This window comes from Salmo salar, unplaced genomic scaffold, assembly GCF_905237065.1.
Source record: "Salmo salar unplaced genomic scaffold, Ssal_v3.1, whole genome shotgun sequence".
Taxonomy (NCBI): Eukaryota; Metazoa; Chordata; class Actinopteri; order Salmoniformes; family Salmonidae; genus Salmo; species Salmo salar.
Window position 1 is genome coordinate 32041 of NW_025548313.1, and position 18789 is coordinate 50829.

An 18789-nucleotide genomic window follows, 5' to 3' on the forward strand; every position below is an offset into this window, starting at 1 on the left:
AGTTGTTTGAAAAAAACTTTGGGAATAGGAAAGGCCAAGGTTTGAAAAAGGTACAAGAATTTTGGTAATATATTCATCTTTACAGAATTGACCCGCCCAATAAGAGAAATTGGTAAATCCCGTCATCTATCCAATTCTTCCCCAACCTTTTTGAGAAGTGGAGTATATATAGTTCAGTTGATATGTCTTAATAATTTCAGAAGGAATTTGCAATCCAAGATATGTCATTTTCTGTGGTTTCCAAGAAAATGGTTGGTCTAAGATTGGGTTCTGCATAGCTGCCCTGTTAAAAGGCATAATTATACTCTTCGATAGGTTTATTTTATATCCTGAAAAGGTCCCATATTCTTTCAGGATGTCAACTAATGTCCGGAGTGAAATTTCTGTTTTGGTGAAGTAAAGCAAAATGTCATTGGCATATAGCGAGACCAGATGTTCACGCCCACCTATATGAACACCATGAATGGATGGATGAGATCTAAAAGCTTCTGCCAGTGGCTCTATAGCCAAAGAAAAAGGGAGCAGACTAGCGGGACAACCCTGCCTTGTGCCACGTGATAGGGAGAACTGTGAGGAAATGTTTCCATTAGTCAGGATCTGAGCTACCAGACATTTGTACAGTAATCTAATCAGGCCTACATACTTAGGTCCAATATTCATCCTCTGTAAAACTTCAAACAGGTAGTTCCATTCTATGCGGTCAAAAGCTTTTTCCGCATCTAATGAAGCCGCCACTACACATTCTTGGTCATTCTCTACATAATGCATAATATTACATTATATTCTGATATTATCAGCAGATGAGCGGTTTCTTACAAAGCCTGTTTGGTCCATATCAACCAAGTCCGGTAGAACCTTATCCAGTCTAAGAGCTATGAGTTTCGCAAGAATCTTATATGAAGTGTTCAATAGAGATATTGGTTTATACGACCCACAAAGCATAGGATCTTTCCCAGGTTTTAACAAAACTGTGATCAGTTCCTGTTCAAGTGTGTCTGGGAGCTTTGCTGTCTCTATGGCATAATTAAACATACTGCAAAGAGGCTCAAATAGTTTGGGTAAAAAGGATCGCTAGAATTCAATAGGGAATCCGTCTAACCCTGGTGACTTTCCCCCAGCAGTGTTGAAAATGGATTCCCTAATTTCCTCTGATGTAATCTCTTTCTCCAAGTGCTCTCTATCCTCATCAGTTAAAGTTTGTACATTGAGTTTGTTCAAAAACTCATGCATTGTGGCAGGGGCATCCCCTTCAGACTTGTACAATGTTTCATAAAACTCCCTGAAGACTAGATTAATTTCCTCAGGACTGTGAACAACTGTGTTATTGGGTAGCTTAATAGAGCTAATAACTCTAATAGCATCCTCTCGTCTTATCTTGGGTTCTGCATAGCTGCCCTGTTAAAAGGCATAATCACAGTCCCGTATGGCTCAGTTGGTAGAGCATGGTGTTTGCAACGCCAGGGTTGTGGGTTCGATTCCCACGGGGGACCAGTCCCGGGGAAAAAAGAGAGAAAAAGAAGCATGAAATGTATGCATTTGCTTCTGTAAGTCACTCTGGATAAGAGTGTCTGCTAAATGACTAAAATGTAAATCTGCCAAGCAAGCAACTTTCCTGCTTTATCTCCATGTTCGTAGTGGTTTTGTTTTGTTCTCCTAAGAGCATTTTCTGCTTTATGGGTCGTCAGGGTGTTATATTCCAATCACTTTGAGTCAAATTTTTGTAGAGTTGAGTCTTCAAATGTTACACTATGTTCATTTTCCAGATCTCTAATTTCATTCTCCAACAAATCTACTTGAGCCTTATACATCTTACGAGCACCTGAACTAAAGGATATGATTTGCCCCCTCAGATATGCAAGGAGAGCTTCCCATAAAATTAGGGGGGAGGCAGAGTTGTTATTGGTGCTAAAAAATATGTCTATATGAGTGTTCAGAAATGTTACAAATGTGGGATTATTTAGCAAGTATGTGCCAAACCTCCATCTTCTTCTCTACTGACTGGTACTGAAGCCAGCAGGGTAGAATGATCTGATATACATCTTGGTAAGTACTTACACCCAGTAGTTAAACTTCCCTTGGCTGCAGGAATAAGAAATAAGTAAATTCTAGAGTAACTGTCATGGACAGGGGAGTAAAATGAGTATTCTTTAACCTTTTGGTTGTGAAATCTCCATAAGTCTACGAGTCCATAGTGTTTCATTTCTGCTTTTAACATTTTAGCTGCCTGTGTGAGGTTGATACTATTAGAGGAAGATCTATCACTGGAAGGGTCCAGTACCAAGTTAAAATCCCCTGCCATAATTATCTCTGATGATGGGCACATTAACTTCAAAAAGATGTCTTGGTAAGATTTAGGATCATCATGGTTAGGCCCATACACATTCACATTGGTAATGGGCTCAGTGCTAAAGAAACCTTGAATGATCACAAACCTACCCCCTTTGTCTTTAATCTGAGATTGTATCTGAAAGGGGCAAATCTTATTAATGAGTATGGCCACCCCTCTTGCCCGAGAGGTGAAAGATGAATAGTACACTTGGCCCACCCACTCTCTCTTCAGTTTATCAGGCTCAGAGTCAGTCAGGTGTGTCTCCTGAAGAAGAGCTATATCAACCTTATGCTGCTTTAGATAATACAGAATGCATTTGCGCTTGACTGGGCATTTAGTACCCCTAATGTTAAGTGTCATAAAAGTATAGTTATTAGGTGCCGACATCTTTAAAGAAAATAAGAAATAGGGAAAAGGAAAGAATCAAAATTGCGTTGAGTGTATACAACTTGTACAAAATGAAATTATGAAAGTTTAAAGTAGTAAACATCTCGTGAGCTAATACCCTGACCCTACCACAAACCCACCCAACCCCCTCCCTAACTGAGGGAGTTAAAGAACCCATATCCTTAGACGCTAGTCTTTAAGCTAAATGTACCTGCTATGCATAGCATCACTCGAATTAGGTTCATTTTAAATTATATGTATATGGAGTACATTGACTGTAACAAAAATACAAGTAACAAAATACAATTTGATTACAACAATAATGACCGGACTATTTAGCCCCACTTGAGCATGTCTCAACAACAACAACAAAAACCTTGGGTGCGTTCATAGTCAACAACAGAGCCTACCCGCATACCCAAATGTCAACCAATCGGCATTCCCCAATGCGCCCTGAAACCTGTGCCGGCGCGGCGACAAAAGTGATGACCACAAACGCACCCCAGCAGGTCAGGAAAAAGACATCAAGCTATGATGTATAAATGAAAACCTTTACCAGAGGATAACAATAATCTCTCAAATATAAAATAGGGACAAGTAGTTAAACAATCACCATCCTCCTGAGTTCACCGTCCCCCAAAAAATATATATACACTGCTCAAAAAAATAAAGGGAACACTTAAACAACACAATGTAACTCCAAGTCAATCACACTTCTGTGAAATCAAACTGTCCACTTAGGAAGCAACACTGATTGACAGTAAATTTCACATGCTGTTGTGCAAATGGAATAGACAACAGGTGGAAATGATAGGCAATTAGCAAGACACCCCCAATAAAGGAGTGGTTCGGCAGGTGGTGACCACAGACCACTTCTCAGTTCTTATGCTTCCTGGCTGATGTTTTGGTCACTTTTGAATGCTGGCGGTGCTTTCACTCTAGTGGTAGCATGAGACGGAGTCTACAACCCACACAAGTGGCTCAGGTAGTGCAGCTTATCCAGGATGGCACATCAATGCGAGCTGTGGCAAGAAGGTTTGCTGTGTCTGTCAGCGCAGTGTCCAGAGCATGGAGGCGCTACCATGAGACAGGCCAGTACATCAGGAGACGTGGAGGAGGCCGTAGGAGGGCAACAACCCAGCAGCAGGACCGCTACCTCCGCCTTTGTGCAAGGAGGAGCACTGCCAGAGCCCTGCAAAATGACCTCCAGCAGGCCACAAATGTGCATGTGTCTGCTCAAACGGTCAGAAACAGACTCCATGAGGGTGGTATGAGGGCCCGACGTCCACAGGTGGGAGTTGTGCTTACAGCCCAACACCGTGCAGGACGTTTTGCATTTGCCAGAGAACACGCAAATTCGCCACTGGCGCCCTGTGCTCTTCACAGATGAAGCAGGTTCACATTGAGCACATGTGACAGAGTCTGGAGACGCCGTGGAGAACGTTCTGTAGCCTGCAACATCCTCCAGCATGACCGGTTTGGTGGTGGGTCAGTCATGGTGTGGGGTGGCATTTCTTTGGGGGCCGCACAGCCCTCCATGTGCTCGCCAGAGGTAGCCTGACTGCCATTAGGTACCGAGATGAGATCCTCAGACCCTTTGTGAGACCATATGCAGGTGCGGTTGGCCCTTGGTTCCTCCTAATGCAAGACAATGCTAGAACTCATGTGGCTGGAGTGTGTCAGCAGTTCCTGCAAGAGGAAGGCATTGATGCTATGGACTGGCCTGCCCGTTCCCCAGACCTGAATCCAATTGAGCACATCTGGGACATCATGTATCGCTCCATCCACCAATGCCACGTTGCACCACAGACTGTCCAGGAGTTGGCGGATGCTTTAGTCCAGGTCTGGGAGGAGATCCCTCAGGAGACCATCCGCCACCTCATCAGGAGCATGCCCAGGCATTGTAGGGAGGTCATACAGGCACGTGGAGGCCACACACACTACTGAGCCTCATTTTGACTTGATTTAAGGACATTACATCAAAGTTGGATCAGCCTGTAGTGTGGTTTTCCACTTGAATTTTGAGTGTGACTCCACATCCAGACCTCCATGGGTTGATAAATTGGATTTCCATTGATTATTTTTGTGTGATTTTGTTGTCAGCACATTCAACTATGTAAAGAAAAAAGTATTTAATAAGATTATTTCATTCATTCAGATCTAGGATGTGTTATTTTAGTGTTCCCTTTATTTTTTTGAGCAGTATATATACACACACACACACACACGTTCGCACATACACAAGTGTAAAGCTATCAGCTAGCTTGCAATTAGGCGGCCAGCGAGTAGCTTATCCCTGTCTCGGTATCAGTAATGCTAGCATTTATCTCTAACAATAAACAAGCCAGCAAACGTAATAGTAGCTAAAGTTCCCTGAAGTAATATAAACAACATAGTTAGGCTTGAAACCCAGTCAAAAGCCACATAACTATTTAACCAAACCTGACTGGACCTCTCTCTACGTAAAATAAAAGTATACAGCAAAAATGTAACTACCTGGCTTAGTGTGGATGTATAGTAGCTATAGCAACACCCTTGGAAACTTAGCGAGCTGGCTAAATAGCACAGCCAACATTAGCTATGATCCAACTTTACCTCGCTAGTCATTATCACGCTAGCCATCTAGCCAGTTGATCACTTTTAGACTTTTACTCAAGTAGTATTTTATTGGAGTCATTTTCTACTAAGGTAACTTTACTTTTACTCAAGTATGACAATTGAGTTATTTTTCCACCACTGGTTAATTACATTTTAGTCATTTAGCATACGGTCACACTGGTCACCCATGGGAATCGCACCCACAACCCTGGCGACTAAACCACACTGTGCTTCGTCAAATAGCAGAACAAATTACCTGATTTGAAGTTGAGATTACATTAAAAGTACATGCTGCAAGTGATCAATGCCGTTCGAGATTCTACAGACTATAGCAATTGTGAATATCTCCACAGATCCGCCACAACCTACAGTATGCATGCTATCTTGAACATGCACGCTTTATATGATTAACGTTACATACGAATAAATGTATAGTTACAGTAACCTCAAAATGTGGCCATGGATCTGTTACTTATTTTACGTTTGAATAAAAACTGTTACATTAGTTTGTAAGAGCCTTAACTTTAGGCTATTTACTGTATTACAAAAGTAATATTGAATTGTGTTTAGTTGACAACGCAACCAAATATCAACATTTAAAGGATATATTTACTGCTTGGATAGTTCAATCTAAGACACTGGCTTAATTCCATTCTTTAACTTTTATTTTTGGTTGAGTTGGGTTTAGCGCTGACTCAAAACGAATGAACGACAAGAAAACGCACACAACTACCACTATTGTAGTATAGAAGTCAAAATACCTATAGCTATTTTCCTACTTGGACATAATCAAAACATTGACACCACAGTGATTCTCGTTCTAAGAGGATGCTATTATAAATAGATAATTGCGATTTTCAGATTTATTTGATTACTGGGAATTTATTTGCCGTGCATATATGCTGATAAGTTGAATATGAATCTAAAATCGTGATTTTTTTTTTCAAAGGTGTCTGTGTGGCATCAGCTGGGAACGTTCCACACAGATGTTCAATGAGCGATCGAGTTCTACGAAACTCACTAGGCCTACTCTCATTTTAATAAATTCAAAACCACTACTGTAATGAAAATAAAAGCCAATAAACTGAATAATTACTGTCAAACTATTATTTTTATTCAATTGTTGAATTAGGCCTATTGTATTTCATTTTACATTTCATGCCTATTCAAGTGGTTTTGACAAACTTTTAGTATGTACGGCTGCTATGTCATAATGTACATGATGTCATAATGAAGCATTAATTTGTTAAACTAAGACAATCCATAGACAGGTCATTGATGCTCTTCCTGAACTGAGGTAGGACCTATAATTTAATGAAATAATCTCAAATACATTACTTTTATCTTATGAGAACTTTATTTGATCAATAACTGTCAAAAACTGTTATATTTTGTGATTTGTGATTTAAAACTAGGTCTTGTGTTTCTGTTTTCAATGATATATTGTTGAAACTTTATAGTCAAATCCTACGTATGCAAATTATCTGGAAGTCCAAATTGAAGGTAGGCCTTAGTCTGTGAATCTTTCATTTTTATGAATTTATGAACATTTTGGCAGGAATTGGAATGTCTTTTGAAAGTGGATAAACACTAGTTTATAATAACAACTTTGATCAAATTCTATTGTAATATATGTAATTTATTCTATATTATTTTTCTCAAACATGCTTTTTGTTGTTGTTTGCTCCTCCACTGTGACTCTCACAGCCATGAAAGACAGAGTGATGTCCAGGACTAAGACACAAGAGACCAGTCAGAACAGTTCTGAGAACAGCCTGACAGACATCCTCAGTGTCCGGAGTGCCAGTGATATTGTCCTACAGCCAATGCCACCAGGGAGAAAGAATAGCCGATCCCACTTCCACAACATGGATGTGACTAAAGAGAGGGCTGACATGGGAAGGCTTCCAATGGACACTCCACCCATCAGCCTCCCAATGCTCACTGTGACCTCTCTCAAGGTCCAAAGGATCAAAAACTCCCTCAAAGTGCCTCGCATGCCTCGTCTGCAGCTGGAGGGACAGATGGGTAGGAAGCGTCTGGGTCCGGTCAAAACCAAAACTGGAGGGAGCACATTGACCTCCAGCCACAAGCAGGAGCCAGAGGTTAAATCCAGCAGACCACAGAAACCAGGAAGCATCCCTAGGAGGCCCAATGTATGTTCCACTGCAGCCAAGGCAGTAGCTCCTTTATCTGGGACTCCATGCAGCCAGTCTGAGGTCAGGATCCAGGCCAATCCTCTCCAGAGGTCTAACATCCAGGACCAAAGGCCCCGCTCTCCTCCTGCTCAGGCCAGACGGTCTCTGTCCGACGGCAGCCTCTTGCAGCCGCCATGTTCTCCTGTGGATGTCCTCCAGCCGGAGGTCCAGGCCAGCAGAAGCCTGGCTCGACCCAAGACCGGGATAGCTAGGATAACAAGACATACTGATGGCAGCACTCTGAGGTTCCCTAACCAGACCATAGAGCTTATAAACTCCATGGATAGGAGGGAGAGCACCAATTCTTTCCCTGTGCTGCCAACCATTGCAGTGTCAGCCTCACCTGCCCAGATGGCCATCCCATTGCCTACCCCAATGGTCAGCCATGTGCCTGACCTTCTGGTGCCTACTCCATCTGCTTCTCCGGTTCCTTCCAGCCGAGTGCCTGCCCCACCTGCCTCCCCAGTGCCAGCCCGGCCTGCCAACACCAGATCACGGCGTGTGTCGAAGAGGATCCAGCTCTTACAGATCCGGTCTGCTATGCTGGACCAGCAGCTACCAGAACAACTGGGTGACAATCAAATCATATTACCCTCTGAGCCCCTGTCCTTCAGTAGCACTGAGAGGATGTTCCTCTGTGGTCCACCTTTAGTCTGCCACCCAGCTAACGTAGGTGGAGATGATGGCTGTCACCCCCTGCCCAGACCTACGCCCAGCCACACAGGTCGCACCGACCACTCCGCTTTACTGACTAGTAGGAGAGCCGTGCAGGCGGGCGAGAAGTGCACCTTTGAAATCCTCGTGACCCCACTGGCAGAACAGCCTCCTATCGAGCGGTGGCACATGCCCGCCTCCCGTGCCAAGGCCGAGCGGGAATGGAAGAATAGCCAACGAGGGCGCAGGAAGAGAGCGAAGCCCATTCACTGGGACGTTAACTTTAAGTCTGGGCCTTTCTTCCCAGTGTGTGTCGCTCCATCACTGCCCTCAATCTTGGAGGAGGATGAAGAGTCTCTTTCTGAAGAGATGAAGCAAAGCCAGTTGTAGGGGTCGCACACACACACCTCTTCATTTTTTAAAACATTTTTTACCTTTATTTAAATAGGCAAGTTAGTTAAGAACAAATTCTAATTGACAAAGACAGCCTACCCCGCCCAAACCCTAGCGACACTGGGCCAATTGTGCGCCGCCCTATGGGACCAGTGCCTTAGACCGCTGTGCCAATCTGGAGCCCTATTGAGACCTCATGGCCTCCCATGGACCAGAGAGGATCAGCCAGCATCATCCCAGCATCTGCACTGCCCTTTCAACCCCAAACCACAAAGGGCAGGTGACAGAAATGATCCAGCGCCCACCGATCCAGGCTGTTGTGCATGAGCAGCAGCAGCTACTGTCGGAAGTACTGTTGGAACAGACTTTTCCTATGAGACCCAACAGGAGCCACAAGCTGTCAAAGTACTTTCATCCCTGGGGTGTGTAGCTTCTCGAAGAGTGTTCTCTTCCTGAAGATGGACTGCTTCAACCCCTTGGGAGTATCCAGAGTATCTAGTACGCTGGTGTGATGATAGAATATGTCCATCAGTATCAACTAGAGATTAATATTAATCCACTTGTTATTCTAGTTAGGCAAATGTTAATTTATCATCAGCATGTTCCAAAGAATTCTGTTTCTATAAAGTTTTATTGCAGTTGAAAATGATCAGTGGTGTGTGTTGTTGGTTTCTTGTGAGCTATGAAGTATACAATTTTAGTAGAATGTTTATTTCTTCATTGGATTTGTTGATTTGTTGCCCAAGGAGAAGAGGTAAGTGCTGACCGGACTAATAGAAGTGAAGGTCCGATTCAAATTTGTATTAATCCGAAGGAGGCACATCTGACTCACACCTTAGTGCCATAATTCTTCACATTCTGAACACCATCTGAACGTACACACAGCCTCAACTATTTAAATGACAGAAAATGTCATATCTGCTCTCACACAGTACACTAATAGATGATTATCCCTTGGGTTTTTCACAGTCCATCATAACAAATACTTTTTGGCAACTTATGTATTGTTGTCTAAGGTTCATTCCGAAACACATTTTCTCCACCAAAGCCCAAAGCTTACTAGCATTATAAAGATATCACTCAAGTTTAAGAGGTGTTACCACATTTTTGTAGAGATTTATTGTGGCCAGTGCAAAGATCTTACATTGCACTGTAAGATCAGTCATGCATCGTACCCAGTTTCTCTCTAGAAACATGCATGAGAAAGCTGTGACTAAGCAGAGAAGTATGTCTGTATCAGTTCTTCTAGAACTGGTTCAAGAAAGAAGAGCGAGAGAGAGAGAGCAAAGCACAGAAGGATGTTGGGTTACATATGAACACTTTCCATCATACTCTCAGGAAGGTTAGGTTAGTTAGGCTACATGTGATCGTGCGTCACCATAACTGAAACACGGCCTTCTTTCTTTCACGGTTTCACGTCATGGTGCAAGAATTTACATAAACTGGGAAATATTTGAATACATTTCAATTTCCCTGGCTGGCAGTGAAGGGGTTAATCAGTTGTGTGCTCTCAGTTTACGCTCACTAGCAGAATCTGTCTGCCACAGCTGCTGCGCTAAGGCCAATCTTCTATCACAGAGAGCGCTGGCAACCAGAGGTGTTTCCAGAGGACAACAACACAGAGCAGGTTAGAGAAGCTTCAAACCTAACCGCACGCACGCACACACAGTCTTGTATTTGTAACCAATTTAGGACTCCTCACAAATACATACCTTTTGAGGACCATGCTTTCAGACATCATAGAAGCACAGAAATTACACTCATGAGTTAGAAAAAAATCTACTATGAGGAAATCACGTAAAGTTTCTGACTCCTTGAAAAAAGTTCACTTGTAATTTTACCAACTACTTGAAACCGTACATTGCAAATCAAATCGTATTGGTCACATACACATGGTTAGCAGATGTTTATGCGAGTGTAGCGAAATGCTTGTAAGCTTCTAGTTCCGACCGTGCAGTAATATTTAACAAGTAATCTAACAATTTCACGACAACTACCTTATACACACACAAGTTTAAAGGAATAATTAACAATATATACGTATAAATATAAGGGTGAGCGATGGCCGAACAGCATAGGCAAGATTCAGTAGATGGTATAGAGTACAGTATATACATATGAGATGAGTAATGTAGGGTATGTAAACATAAAGCGGCATTGTTTAAGTGACTAGTGATACATTTAATACATCGAATTATTAAAGTGGCGAGAGATTGAGTCTGTATGTTGGCAGCAGACACTCAACGCATTGCAATGCCTTGCCATCAGCCATGGAGAGAATGCCTCCTATGCAGGGGCGAAAATCTGATATCCACTTTGGAGGGGACAATTACATGAAATTTTCTCAAGAGCAATTCCTGAGGGGGACACCAAAAGTAGTGCTGTAACACATAGCCTACATTGTAATATGGTAAATGTATATTGAGGAACCAAAGAAATAAGGTGTTTGCCGTACTCCTAACTACCGGTACCCAAAACTACACAACTAATCACAACAGCAATACCATTCCCTTTAACAAATCTTAGTTCAGTCACCAGTTTAAGTTGAGAGTGGGGGTATCCATGGCATTTTCCAATTATGTTCCTATTTTACAAGTCAAAAAAATTGAGAACCTTTCATAATGTTGCCAAACAAAGACTCAACAAACTTACCTGAGACTCCCTGTCTCTGCCAGTCTGTCCCTGCATAGCTGTCCCCAACTCTGCTGTCTGTGTGCCATCTGTTGCCTGCTCTGCCTAATGACATCATTGTGAAACATTTCCATTAGAATTTCATTTCTTTCTTATGAACATTTTATCAACTAGTCTTTGAGATATTAGGCTACTAGGGTTCTTACTATGCGTTTTGGTGTATTGAAAAATACTCTGATGTCCATCTTTTATTTTTCTGCCATTTTTCTACCTGGCTGGCTACACACACAGTGTGTAGGTTATTTACAGTAGGAGATGGGCTTCTATCATCTTCAATCATTCTATATGGGCTTCGATCTAAAAGGTAGCTAGCAAATGTGAAACGGATTAAAATGACAAGAGTTGACAGCTGTATGAGTTCACCATTTACACAACATATGCTGCAACCTTTTGTAATTTTAATAGTTTGTTTCATATTGGCTGGCTTCCAACAATAGCTGAATTTGCAAAGCTAGCGAGCACCAATTCAGTTTCAGTGGTGTTTGCTATAATCTTTGCTACCCGGGTTAAATAAAGGTGAAATTAAATAAATAAAAGTTCCCTTGCGACAATTTAGCTTTTGCAACGAGACCATTAAATATATTTAAGACAATGGTAGATGAGAGTGTAGTTCTGTTCAGTTTGGACTTCAGTTTATCGCTAACCTTATCACAGGGACTTTGAAGCACTAACTTACATCATCTGCATGCTGATTCCATCTTTGACGACGCCACATAAATGGAATAGGTACTAGCTAGCTTAATAGTTAATATTTGCGCGCTAGCTCTGCATATTCAGCTAGTGTGTGTGTGCGCGATTGACTGGATGAACCTCACGGCAGTTACGTAGCAAGCTAAGGAACTGGCAGTGGATCAAACCATTGTGAGGCAAAGGGCGGGGGGGTTGCAATCTTTTGAAACTTAAAAACGTGCTATTAAGTGTCTATAATTAGCACAATTGCTTTCATTGCGTATTATTAATATTATTTAAATTACATAGTTATGTTTCAGTGATATATTGGGGGGACAAATCATATTTTTCCCAGGATGGGGGGGGTCGTGTGTCCCCCGTCCCCCCCGGGATTTCCGCCCCTGCTCCTATGAAATCTATAAAAGCTATCCAACTGCCTACGTTGTACCTAATGGAAGCGTAAAATAATTAACAAGTTTAAATTCTCCATATTTAACGCATTCATTCTATTTTAAGACTGAAAATATTCATGTAGAATGCCACAATGATGCAACACGGATGGCAACTCAACGGCTGTAGTGTAGTTCTTCTGTAAAGTATTTAAACTGGAACAACCATTTCAGTAATGGATTCAATATATCCAAGTAACAGATTAATAGTTTAGATTTTTTTCTTTTCTTTCTGTAACATTCAAAGTCAGCAGGCTTTGTATTCTTGAGACCTTAGTCACTCCAAAAGTGAACCACCCACCTGGAAAAACTTCCCCGGACAGTGAGTGTCACGCCCTGACCTGAGAGAGCCATTTCTCTCTGTTTGGTTAGGTCAGGGTGTGATATGGGGTGGGCATTCTATGTGTTTTATTTCTATGTTTTGGCCCGGTATGGTTCCTAATAAGAGGCAGCTGTCTATCGTTGTCTTTGATTGGGAGCCATACTTAGGCATCCTTTTCCCACCTGGGTTTTTGTGGGTAGTGGTTTTCCGTTTAGTTGTCTGTTGCCTGACGGAACTGTTTGCTTTCGTTTTTGATTCTTTTTTTAAGTGTAATAAATATGAGCACTCAACACGCTGCGTTTTGATCCACTCCTTTTGACGATCGAAACAGTGAGATAGAGGACATTCGTCATCTGTTGATGAGTTTAAGTCAAGTAAGTCCCATTAAATCCTCAGAAGTACACCAAGATAGCCAGAAGCATCTCATACACTTATTTTCTCTGATCTGCAACTATTCTGTTGTGTACATAGAACTTAACTGCTCTCCAGTCCCTGTTTACTAGCGCTTGGGGAGAAGCAGCAATGCAATTCTCACAGTCTTGTTTTCCAGTTGTTTTTCCCATTCGGATAAAATTCATCAAGGAATCAACTGCATCCACCTCTATTGTCGACCAATACCTTTTTGTTCCTTTGGCACCTTTGGAAAGAGATGGCATTATGAACGACTACATTAAATAAAGGTTGACTACAATACAGTACTTGAACATCTCTCTGTATTAACTCTACAAGGTTACAGCTGTTTCTGCAGAGGGTGTGTTGAGATTAAACTAACAATCCCAACTAAATAACTACATAGATAAGGATGTGAGAGGAGAATGTGCAATGCTGACATCAAGGCAGACTCAATCTGTATGGAATCTAAGCCCAACAATCTGTTTGCAATGTAAACCTTCTAATAAAAGCAATACCTATTAAATCAAGTTCCCTCCCTCAAGAAAAACAATGTAAAGCGTGGTAATCCTTCTGTGTTATCATCTATCCTGACACACTAGTTCCAGATCTAACATCTTGACTTGTTTCCAATCCAAACTGAACCGTTCTGTGCTGGCATGGTTGGAAATACACTAACTGATAAAGACAGTATTGATCTGGACCAGCACAGTACGGCCATAAATTGACACTACAGAGTGAAAATGCACTGACTGAAGGCAGCAGGAAACATGCTTACCGTGTGAGCCTCTCTTTTGTCCCAGCTTTCCCTTGGTCATTGGCCCGAATCGCTGACATCTCTCCTAGAAAACATCAGTGGAAAACATGTCTAAAAGGACATTGTAATTAAGAATAGGTCCATGTGTATGTAAGGTATAGGCATACCGGTCAGATTTTCTTCATAGAAATTGCCTTCCTCTGATGGCCCTGGGACGCAACCATCTTCACTGTTGTCAATATTGGTTATTGAGTCATCAGTCTTGTATCCAAGCATAGCTTTGGTCAACTGTATTACAGAAAAAAAGTATCTTGGATAACTAGACAGATAACATAGTATTTGGACACTGGCACATTTTGATTAGTTATGGCTCTGTGCTCCTCTACTTTACATTTTCTTATAATACAATGAATATGGGATGGAAGTGCAGACTTGCCTGTCTTTGATTTACAAAGCTGATTCACAAGAACTTACAGTATGTGCTGGTGTTGAATGACACTAACTTACGTTACTAACTTGTTCTGATCAACGGCAGTGCATCATCCAACACATGGACTATCGACCCAGAGGTACTGGCAGCCTCGGTGTCTGACATCTAAGGATACAATAAAATGAAATTAGTCATGTGCAAATTAGGCAATTGAATATGATTCAACCATCCCTAGTATCCTCATTCTAAACAACTGATAAACCTGAGCTTCGGGATTTATTATTTCCTTTTCAAATCTGGCCTACAAGTTGAATTATGTTTCTTTTAGAGTTTCCATGCGTCTTCTTAGCCTCTGCAGTGCCTTTGTAAAGGAAGACAAGTTTAAAAAAGAATGGTTGAGACTTAAAGAATGACAAGATTGCTCGGCACACAACCAAGGGAATGGGCTGGGGGACACCAATGACTTATCATTGACTGATAGAGGTCCTACAAACATCTATTACAATTTCCTTTTTTAAGACGACTTTCAAGGTAAAGCAGCAAGTATAAGCATAACATAAGCACATTATGCAAGTTCCTGGATGCAACTAAAGCTGATCTGCTTTTATGGATGGACTAAACGAGAAACAGTATGAGTGATATGGCTAAAGCAAGGCATGTGAATTGGCACAGCCCTACCAAATGTTACACTTTCCACAATCCTTATTCCTGTTGTGGTGTTACACTCTTTTAGTGCAAAGCCAAAATAACTAGAAACTTATTTCTCTTTGGGTAAGAAAGGGCGATAAAAAAACTGCCAAAACTTAATTTAAATGGGGGGATTTATTTAAATATTTCAGCACACATGCATGCTTATGACTTGACAAAACAGATGAAAAGGAACTGGCTTTTCTAGCTAACTTGTAAACCAATTCAAGTTACACTAGCAATATTATTTTCCAATGCATGTAACATTGGGTTAACCACAATCATGTATTCTGAATCAAAGACATGTTTACCAATTATGCTAAACTAGCACGCTAACCGCTGGCTAGCACGCTAAGCGCTAGCTAGCACGCTAACCGCTAGCGAGCACGATAACCGCTAGCTAGCACGCTAACCGCTAGCGAGCACGCTAACCGCTAGCTAGCACGCTAACCGCTAGCTAGCACGCTAATCATTAGCAAGCAGTAAATAAGTAGAAGGTAAAAACATGCAAAGTAACAATTGCACATTAATGAATTGTTTGGTTAATCCTACCAATTTCATTCTCATGACGCAGTATATCTGACACAATGTGGCTTTCGGACATTGTCAATGCATGTTGGATTCCACCGAAATACATACATGAGCTAACTTTCATTACAAATAAAGACAACGGGAACATGCTTGCTTGCCAATACACCAAATACAATTTTAGTTAAAATATTGGTTAACAGTTTAGTTAATAGCTTACCTTATTGCAGGAATGTGAACGTCTACAACCATCCTCCTCTTCATTAAAAAACGTGCTGCACAGCTACTTTTGTTGTGATCATGCTCAGACTGAGACAGGCTTGCCAGGTCAATTTCAAATGTCTTGTAAATCCAGGAAAAACCCGACTTCAAAGCCTGAAACCCATCACAATTTCAGAAGATTACAGGGAAATTAATGGCTTTTTTAAAATACCATGTTGGTAACGGTGTAATATAGAAGTAGTTTTAAAAACTTGCACCCAGCGACCAAAACTTTTCACCTGCAGAAAAGTTTTAAAAGTACCTCAATAAAAGACAACATAGTAAACATGGCAACCCTGGGGAGAGACTTATCACTGCAGCATGGGGGAGATGGGAACTGTGTTGACCTGTGACATTTTTGATAGTTTGGTACTTTGTGCACTCTGCAGTGGGGGAGGGGCTGGATCTCCAGCAGAAATTATGGAGAGTAGACAATGATTCCATCAGCCCAGATTTCTGAATATGTGTGCAATATTATTACTGTCACCTACATTTCCTTAGACAGTTTGGGTTTGTAGCTTACACAATCAGTATCAGTGAGGTGTTAAGTGCAGCTACTTGAATGGTCTGTAGACCTGCTGACACAAAAGTACCGTATGGCAGGTTAAGATTCTAACTAGCAACCTAACCCCTCAGCAATCAGGTTCACTACCTGCACACAGACCAAACAGCCTAGTGATATTAACAGCCATCTCTTGCTATAGGCACTCAGCTACTCTCACCATCTCTCTTTCTCTCTCATAACAGGCCTTTAAAAAAAAAATCTTATTCGCATTTACCCTCCACTAGACCCCTGGTTTCACAAGGTGGAATAAAATGTACTGATAATAAGTGATTTCAGGTTTGTACTGCTGTGAAGACTTAGGCCTTTACATCAGCATTGGTCTCTTTGCAAAAATCCTCAAGAAAACTCATAATAAACTTGGGTAGCTGATGTGTAACTGATGTTCATATCTTAAAGGACAAGTCACTATAAGCTTTTGTCAGGAACCAGGACTCGGTTAATAAAGCCAACACAACTGCATGTTTTACAAATGGTAGGCTATCTTATGGTAGGCCTAGTTATAAAATGACATTATAGGCCGACACTGTAGACTATAGGCCTATTTCTTTGCCGGATTGGAGAATGTCTGCAATTGTCTTGCCTAGTGCAGCAAAATGGCCAAAACATGGCCTGGTCATGGATGAAAAGCACCTTTTCAAAATGGGGTAGAACTGAGGGAACATAAGGAACATGATTTCAGCTTCCTGTGTTAGCTGTTGTAATCCTCTTGCTGCGTTTATTTGTAGATAGACTCACCCCAACAGGGAGTTATGAGTATAATCAAAATGTCTGCTTAATGCTTTTGAGGGAGCAGCAGAAAAGTGTATCCAAGCTGGGGTACCCCTTGCTAGAATTGTTAGTTGTAGCAGTAGTAGTAGCCATGTAATGGCAGCAGTGTTGTAGTCAAGTCACTAAAGCATAAGTCTGTGTCAATTCACAAGACCCTATGGCTAAGTCTGAGTTGAGTCAAAGTCACCAATGTTTGAGTCAAGTCGAGTCACAAGTCCCTATGGCTGAAATAAGAGTCCCTGTGTTTGAATCTCGGTCCAAGATTTCAAGTCTAAGACAATGGGTCCATATTAAATTAATATTAAGTTATTAACCCAGTCAAATAGTGGCAGGGGGGAATTTGATCAATCATTTTTTACATTTATGTGCAAACAAATGTTTATATGCTACAGGTCAACCAGATTGTCAGCTAGCTAGCTAGCTAATTAGGTAACATGATTGAACATGGTGTGGCTGCACAGCTTCTCTATCTTTGATGTAGTCTAAACAGAATCTGAAAGACACAGACAGATACACTTTTATAAACTATACTGATGTCAGATATTAGTGGCTAATGTTCACATTCTGTGGAGGTCAACTGCTCCTAGATGTGTGTGTGTGTGTGTGTGTGTGTGTGTGTGTGTGTGTGTGTGTGTGTGTGTGTGTGTGTGTGTGTGTGTGTACGTGGTTAGGTTGGAAGCTTCTCTAACCTGCTCTGTGTTGTTGGCTTCTGGAAACACCTCTGTTTGCCAGCGCTCTCTGTGATAGAAGATTAGCTTTAGCACAGCAGCTGTGGCAGACAGATTCTGCTAGTGAGCATAAACTGAGAGCACACAGCTGATTAACCCCTTCACTGCCGGCCAGGGAAATTGAAATGTATGCAAATGTTTCCCAGTTTATGCAAATACTTACACCATGACGTGAAACCGTGAGAGAAAGAAGGCCGTGTTTCAGTTATGGTGACGCACGATCACATGTAGCCTAACTAACCTAACTTTCCTGAGAGTATGATGGAAAGTGTTCATATGTAACCCAACATCCTTCTGTGCTTTGCTCTCTATCTCTCGCTCTTCTTTCTTGAACCAGTTCTAGAACAACTGATACAGACATACTTCTCTGCTTAGTCACAGCTTTCTCATGCATGTTTCTAGAGAGAAACTGGGTACGATGCATGACTGATCTTACAGTGCAATGTAAGATCTTTGCACTGGCCCCAATAAATCTCTACAGAAATGTGGTAACACCTCTTAAACTTGAGTGATATCTTTATAATGCTAGTAAGCTTTGGGCTTTGGTGGAGAAAATGTGTTTCGGAATGAACCTTAGACAACAATACATAAGTTGCCAGAAAGTGTTTATTATGATGGACTGTGAAAAACCCAAGGGATCGTCATCTATTAATGTACTGTGTGAGAGCAGATATGACATTTTCTGTCATTTAAATAGTTGAGGCTGTGTGTAAGTTCAGATGTTGTTCAAGGTACAAAGTGTTCAACCTCCTTTAGTTACAGACCTTTAGTGCCCCCCTTGTGGAATATCACGTGTCGTTACATGGGGATCTACATTTGTTTTTGAGGGTTGCAAAAAAAACGGATAATGTTAGAATAAAATCATGCAGAGGAAGCTTTATTCAAAAGATGGAGGATGAGACATGACGTGTTGAACAGTGTCAGGCTTCAGATCAAAAGAAAAACGATACAGTTACTGCCTTGCAGGGTTGAAAGGGCAGTGGAG

General features: G+C 41.5%; 1 long non-coding RNA gene across 1 annotated transcript; it reads right to left on the bottom strand.

The window, feature by feature from the left end:
• Positions 1-14055: 14055 nt before the first annotated feature.
• Positions 14056-15783, bottom strand: LOC123732888 (uncharacterized). Its single transcript, XR_006763462.1, has 4 exons — positions 15703-15783; positions 14530-14628; positions 14345-14432; positions 14056-14125 (listed from the first exon to the last, which is right to left on the bottom strand). It is a non-coding gene; the product is annotated as an uncharacterized lncRNA (long non-coding RNA).
• Positions 15784-18789: the final 3006 nt, after the last annotated feature.